This window comes from Bison bison, unplaced genomic scaffold (assembly GCF_000754665.1).
Source record: "Bison bison bison isolate TAMUID 2011002044 unplaced genomic scaffold, Bison_UMD1.0 scf7180017864487, whole genome shotgun sequence".
In the NCBI taxonomy this organism is placed as follows: domain Eukaryota; kingdom Metazoa; phylum Chordata; class Mammalia; order Artiodactyla; family Bovidae; genus Bison; species Bison bison.
Genome location: NW_011495047.1, coordinates 4,897,850 through 4,905,243, shown reverse-complemented (window position 1 = coordinate 4,905,243; position 7,394 = coordinate 4,897,850). Strand labels below are relative to the sequence as shown.

At 46.7% G+C, this 7,394-nt stretch overlaps 1 protein-coding gene across 7 annotated transcripts in view; it reads right to left on the bottom strand.

Moving 5' to 3' along the window:
* PLA2G7 (phospholipase A2, group VII (platelet-activating factor acetylhydrolase, plasma)) overlaps nucleotides 1–7,394 on the bottom strand; it is a 37,651-nt gene that overhangs the window by 29,874 nt on the left and 383 nt on the right. Inside the window, exon 1 of one of the 7 annotated variants that reach the window (XM_010863062.1) lies at nucleotides 7,053–7,383. The exons of 2 other annotated variants lie outside the window; for them this stretch is intronic. The gene's annotated coding sequence lies outside the window, so the exon portion shown is untranslated. 4 more of the 7 variants (XM_010863068.1, XM_010863065.1, XM_010863067.1 and 1 more) reach the window with 4 other exon arrangements.

Here is a 7,394-nt window from a genome sequence, read left to right as displayed (position 1 = left end):
CACCCTATGCTAATGCTATGCTAAGTCACTTCAGTCGTGTCCGACTCTGTGTGACCCCATAGACGGCAGCCACTAGGCTCCCCGGTCCCTGGGATTCTCCAGGCAAGAACACTGGAGTGGCTTGCCATTTCCTTCTCCAATGCATGAAAGTGAAAAGTGAAAGCGAAGTCGCTCAGTCATGTCCGACTCTTAGACACCCCATGGACTGCAGCCTACCAGGCTCCTCTGTCCATGGGATTTTCCAGGCAAGAGTACTGGAGTGGGGTGCCATTGCCTTCTCCTAGTAAAGATATATGATTCCATTTAAAAGTGTCAGCAAACATTTCCTGCTGCTGCTAAGTTGCTTCAGTCGTGTCCGACTCTGTGCGACCCCATAGACGGCAGCCTGCCAGGCTCCACCATCCCTGGGATTCTCCAGGCAAGAACACCGGAGTGGGTTGCCATTTCCTTCTCCAATGCATGAAAGGGAAAAGTGAAAGTGAAGTCGCTCAGTCGTGTCCAACTCTTCTTGACCCCATGGACTGCAGCCTACCAGGCTCCTCCATCCATGGGATTTTCCAAGCAAGAGTACTTATTATTATTGAAACTAGGAAAGAGAAAACACAATACCTGCTCTACTAATTTGTTTTATTTCTACCATATTAGCTAATAGGATCAAAACTTAATATGGACATTATCCCAAATGTGCAATATGCAAGTGACTTCTGCAGAAAAGTCTAAAGCCTCTTATCCTGGGCTCAAGCTGATACAGTTCTTGTGCAATCATTTCACAACCTAAGAAAAGAGATATGGCCCAAAAAAAAAAGAAGCAGCAGTTCCCTATTGTGGAACCAATTTCGTGATTCTACTCATATTTAGAACACTGGAGCTCATTTGCCTCCACTTTGCAAATATCCATATGTTTGCTGCCGTCTGTGGTTTTCAAATCACAAACGGTTAAGTTATCTAAGATCTCTGGGCCGTTTGCAGCCATATTGGAAGCATTCTGGTACTTTCCGTGCCAGTTAAACCACATCTCATTGAACTAGCAGAGCTTTAAAGGCTTCGACAAATGACAGTTTACTTAAAGGGACAATAACCCAGCAATAACCAAACAGATGAGGGAACAAGGCAACAAGTCACATGAGGAGCTGTTGAAGGAAACAGGGATGTTTACACTGGGGGAAACCCAGATGGCACATGACAGCCACAGTTCCATGGAAAAGGGATGAGTCCTACGTGGACCCAGACTGTAGAACTCTGTTAGCTGGAGCTCTTGGACAAGTACCACATTCTCTCTATCACAGGAGCAGTTGAAGCGCACATCTGCGGAACACCATCAAGCATACTGGAGAAGGAATTCCTGCATTTGGATAAGGGTGAATGTGAACTGGACAGGCCAGACTAGATAACCCTAACCCTAGGGCTCCCAGTTAGGTAACTTAAGTGAGCTCAACAGACCCTGTGTAATAGAAAAACTATGGTGGGGGCTGCGGTAGATGGGGCCATCTGAAAGGGCCCAGGTGTATCGAAGTTCATTGCTGTCATGTGGGAATGAGCTCTTCAAGTTACCAGATCTTCATTTTTTTTTTCAATTAAAGCCAGAAAACCATGCTACTGCTAAGTCACTTCAGTCGTGTCCGACTCTGTGAGACTCCATAGATGGCAGCCCACCAGGCTCCCCCACCCCTGGGATTCTCCAGGCAAGAACACTGGAGTGGGTTGTCATTTCCTTCTCCAATGCATGAAAGTGAAAAGTGAAAGTGAAGTTGCTCAGTCGTGTCCGACCCTCAGCGACCCCATGGACTGCAGCCTTCCAGGTTCCTCTGTCCATGGGATTTTCCAGGCAGGAGTACTGGAGTGGGGTGTCATTGTATGTAAAACCTATTGATTTTTAAAGAAGAGCACCTAATCCAATATTTCAAAGCATTATATAAGTTAAACAGAAAATGCTGTGGCCTCCGGGAGAAACTGTAATGTCTTCCTTAAAGATGCCCTAACCACCCTCAACCCTAAGGGACTCTGATAGTAAATAAGGCAAGAGAGAAAGCGTACAGATTCTAGAATTACAGTCACATCTTGTCTGCAATTTGAATCACCAGTCTGACCACTTCAAGGTGATATTCAGATGAGCCGACCAATCAATAATTAATAAGGTCTGGCAAGGGGAAGCTAACTGGGGAACCACTAAGTCACTGAGAACTGCATTGCACAAGATGTAAATGAGGAAAGGCTTCTATTTCCCTCTAACAGACACCTTTTCTTCTAGTATGCTGCATGTCAAAATGAGGCAGGGAAGAGAAACAGATTTTCTCAGCTGTCTGGCTGCTGAGAAGGTCAGGCCTACCGTAGCTGGTAAACAACTTTGAAACTCTTGCCTGGCCCCCAGAAACTGTGATCAACTAGGGGAAATTCAAGAGTTTCCTCTGAGAGAGGACGCTTCGCTAAGGGAAATAATCCTATTCAGCCCTGGTTCCCAGCCCCCTCCAGAAATTCTGCTGTCATGTATAGGTTTTCAGTTGTCAACAGATCTTTGCACACACACATATCTGTACCCAGCCATATCCAGCACAAAGACAAATCTGCCAAATTAAAAAAAAAAAATAGTTTCCAAGTCTAGCTTCTATTCCAAATTTTATCTGATCACATTGAAGTTTTAAAAGTAAACTGGCTAAAATAAATAAATAAGGCAACAATACTCCAATACAAAATAATTAAATAAAAAAGTAAGCTGGCTATACAATACAGTATTTTTAACTATAGTCATCACGCTATGTATGATATCCCCAGGGCTTATATATTTTATAACTGGATGTTTGAGCCTTTTGACCATCATTGCTCATTTCTGAATTTTAGTTTATACTGAATATCAGTTTAATAAACTACCTTTTATCCCACATTAAAATTTTTGATGGAGTATGTTTAAAAAGCAAACTGGCTATTATGTTAGCATTAATTTCCCTGCCTTCTATGATGGTATGTTTCATTAGTAATTCTTGATTTAGGTTTTTCAACACCCTGAGCAGAGCAAAATATTTTTTTATGTTTAGTAAATTATATTTATGGAAAAGAATAAATAAAAAGACATTGAAACTGGTATAAAATGTTGGCAAATGAAGCACAAGGAATTCAAAGTAGCATAATATTAGCATATTAGAATAGTAACAAAATCTTACATTACTTCATTTTTAAATTTTTATTGGAGTACAACTGCTTTATAATGTTGTGTTAGTTCCTCCTATACAGCAAAATGAATCAGCCATACTTATACACAGGTGTTTATTCTTAGTCACATCCAACTCTTTGCAACCTTCTGGGTAACCCACCAGGCTAAAGCCCACCAGGCTCCTGTCCATGGGAAGAATACTGGAGTGGGTTGCCACCTTCTCCTTCAGGTGATCTTCCTGACCCAGGGATCGAATCCACATCTCCTGTGTCTCCTGCACTGCAGGCAGATTTTTTACCTGCTGAGCCACCAGGGAAGCCCACTTATACATCCATCATCTCCCTTTTGGACTTCCTCACCATTCAGGTCGCCACAGTGGATTGAGTAGAGCTCCCTGTGCTATACAGTAGGTGCTCATTAGTTATCTATTTTATATACAGTATCAATAGTGTATAGTGTCAACTCCAATCTCCCAATTCCTCGCACTCACCCCCCTACCTGCTTGGTATCCATACAGCTGTTCTCTGTGTCTGTGTCTCTATTTCTGCTTTGCAAATAGGACTGCTTTACTTTAAAGAACATATTCATTAGCTTATTCGTTTTTGCAAGATGAGTGGACCAGACATAGCAATGTCATCTCACTATGCAGATGGGAAATTTGAGACAGAAACATGAAGTGACTTCCCATTCTGCCCCAAAACACAGACTGCTCCCACACCCTGGTAAATCTCCATAATAAATATACCTGGAGACAGTTTCATCACCTCTCCTCTTCTCCTCCTATTACCCATCCTCCACAGAGTACCCAGAGGAACCCTCAAGAAAAATGTAAATCTACCAAGTCTTGCCTCTGCTCAAGGCTACCCACTGCACTTGAAACAAAGTCCAAACTGCTTACCTCAGCCTCCCAGTCTCTGCCCAGCCTGGATTTAGCCTCATGCCTCTGCCACCCTCCTTCTTCCCTTCTGCAGACTCACTGCCCTCAGCTATGCCTGGACCAAATCAAGCTAGTTTCCAGCCCCGCGTGCCTGTGGTTCTCTCCACCAGAACTGCCTGTCCATCTTCTGGAGGCTCATCCTAAAGCCATCTCTCAAGAAAGTCTTTTTTAAAACGCAATCAAGAAGCCCATCACACACACACACACACACACACACACACACACACACCCCAGTACTCTATTACAGCATCTTTTTTTCCATTTGCTTTAAAACATCTAGTCCTTTCCAAATTGACCTTGCTCATCCCTTGGTTCTAGAAAGTGAACTCCATGAGTAAAGAGACAGCACTGCTATACTCACTGCACCTGACATGTTGTTGGTGCTCAATAAAGATTTCTTGAGGTCAGTGAAGGAATGAATGAAGTTTGTACGAGGAATCAACTAGCCCACATAACTCAGTTGATACCTATTTAGATAGCAGAGTTTTTATTTCTCCTCAACTGCTATGTTTATTTTTTTAAACTACAAGCTTATATATACTAGACTGTTAGACTGTGTCTATTAGTGTGTTATGAGTCATTCCAGTAACGTGGAGCAAAGGACAGGACTCTGAACAGGTGCTTGGCTTCATAGAGAAAGGCAGTAAGAACCCATGGCCTGTCCCTTCAAACTACAAAGCTTCCTCAAAATTCTGGAGATTCTGGTAAAAGGAAAGCCTACATTTTCTGCCTGTTCACAACCGTTTCATAGCAGTTACTGCTGACTGTACTTACACTTTAATGTTTTTAAACTAGTTTCCTTACTGCTGAAAATACTGACAAATGGATATGATTAGCCTTTCTAAATAAGAAAAAGAGTTGCTTTCTTAGTGAAAGCAAAAAAAAACAAAAATAAAAAACTAGAAATTCTGGAACAGTATGATTTTAGAGCTAAATGTTCCCCTTCAGCTTCTCTTCACTCATTACTTTGTCTTCAATGCATCACGTTTATGGAAATTTCTCAATGTCTCAAAAAGTCTGACCTCAGTTATCAAAAGGGTCTTGAAAAAAATTTCAGGCTGATCCTCAGGATGATCCTAAATAACCTCAGGATGATCTTTGTTTTCAGGAAATATCCATTTTCTAAGATGTCAGGGTAAGGAATACAGATTCCTAACACCAGCTGGCATTCTCAGGGCTCACTCCAGTTGCCCAGGTACCTAGTTAGCTCTTTCCTTGATGCTCTACACGGAGAGCCTCAAAGAGGGTGGTAAACTGTATTGGATCACAAAGCTAGCTGGGTGATGGAACACGTGTTCATCACCACTGAAGTTTAAAAGGTACAGATACACAGTGGAGGAGAAATGAGCAACCAGTTGCCCAGGGTTCTGCATGCTGGAAACTCCTCCAGATGCTGGGCAAACTCTTTCACACCTCAGCGAGAATTTCTCAGCTGTAAAAGGAGTGAAGTGAAAGTCGCTCAGTCAACTCTTAGAGATCCCATGGACTATACAGTCCATGGAATTCTCCAGGCCAGAATACTGGAGTGGATAGCCTTTCCCTTCTCCAGGGGATCTTCCCAACCCAGGGTTCCAACCCAGGTCTCCCGCATTGCCCGCTAATTCTTTACCAAGGGAGTCACCAGGGAAGCCCACGTAAAAGGAGTGGCTGAACCAAAGTAATCACTGCCCCCCTCAACTCTGCTAGTCCTTCACCCTCAATGGCTTGAGTAAGAAGGGTCCATTTCCACGAAAAGCATCATCACCTCAGCCGTGACAGAGTTCTTGCACAAATGGCCGAGGGTGGGGGTGACATTCAGTGCCGGTATGCGACGAGTAGCAGAGAGGGCGAGAAAAGGCCAAGTCCGGGGCTCTCTCACCAGCTTCAGCAGGTCCACCAGAAAGCCCTTTGCGAGGAAATCGGAGAATGCTGGCAGCTTGCCAGTGCCTCCTGGTGGCCAGAAAGCCATCCCTTCCCCGACCCCTTCTCCTTCCCCTCCGTACGGTCCAGGCCAATACTTAAAGCCCAGATCCCCGAGTTCGGTGTTAGCCCAAGACCACGTACTGTGGCTTCCGTAACTATCAACATTCTGAAGCATTTCCAGCTCCTACTCAAAGAGACCAACCTCCCGGCTCAGCATTCTTACTGGGGTCAAAGCTAATTTTTGCAAGACTGATCTGTTAACACAAATCCGTCTAGAACCTGATCAGCCAAGTCTTTCAAGGGCGGCCACGCACCTCTCCCTCCTCCCTCCTCTCACCTCCGCAACCTTCCCGGGAACCACAGGTCTGAATGAAAGCCTGACCTTTTCGTTTTCAGAGATAGAAAGGTCTACGAGAGGCTCCAGAGGGTGAAGGGGAAGAGAATATTCCCTGCTTTCTGGTTCCGTTGACTTAAAAACAAAACAAGCCTCTCCCTCATTCAGGGTATGGAGCAACACTCCTCAGAGGGAGGTGTGTGTTTCTTTTGAGCACGCGGGTAACCCACGGATAAGAAAGCTTCTACTCCCCAGAGGGAGGTGTGTGTGTGTGTGTGTGTGTGTGTGCGTGTGCGTGTGTGTGTGTGTGTTTCTTTTGAGCACGGGGGTGACCCACGGATAAGAACGCTTTCAGTGCTCCGGGATCCCGCGGCCGGCCGGATTCCCTCTCAGTACCAAACTCTTAGAGGTTACTTCCCGGGGGAAAAAGGTCTGGGAGAACTGAATTCAAATTCCATCACTCTCCCCGCAAGGATCCCAGAGCTGCTAGGAGGGCGGCGGGGACCGAGAGTCCAACTCCGGCTTGGGGGTGGGTGCGGGTTGAGTCCCAGTCCCCCAACCTCCAGCACCCACATCGTCCCATCCCTATCTTCCCAGCGCACCAGCCTCCCCAGCACCCCCATTTTTCCATTCACCCCATCCTCCCATCCCCCAACATCCCAGCCACCCACCCTCACCCCACCCCCAGCCCGCGGCCGCACGGGGCTCCAGCCCGCCTGGGGGTCCCTCCTCACCCGGACGCCGCGGTGAACTGCTCGCGAGAACCGGGACAAGGCTTTACGATCCCGCCTGCTGCCTGCTCGTTGCCAGCACCGCGGGCTCTGTCGCCCGCAGTCACCGCGTCACCCTGGCCGCGGGGCGCTGGGGCGGGGGGCTGCGCGCCGGTTTTGCGCACGTTCAGCTCCAGGCGGTCTGGTAGCCCCGACCCTGGCCTGCCCCGGCGCCGCAGGAGGAGGGAGGGGGAGGAGCTGTGTGACCGCCGGCCTCCCACTGATCCGGGCGCTGGGACGGGCGAGCTCCGCGCACACCGCACACCCGCAGGGCTTGGAGTCCGCAAGCTGGACCCCCGGATTAAC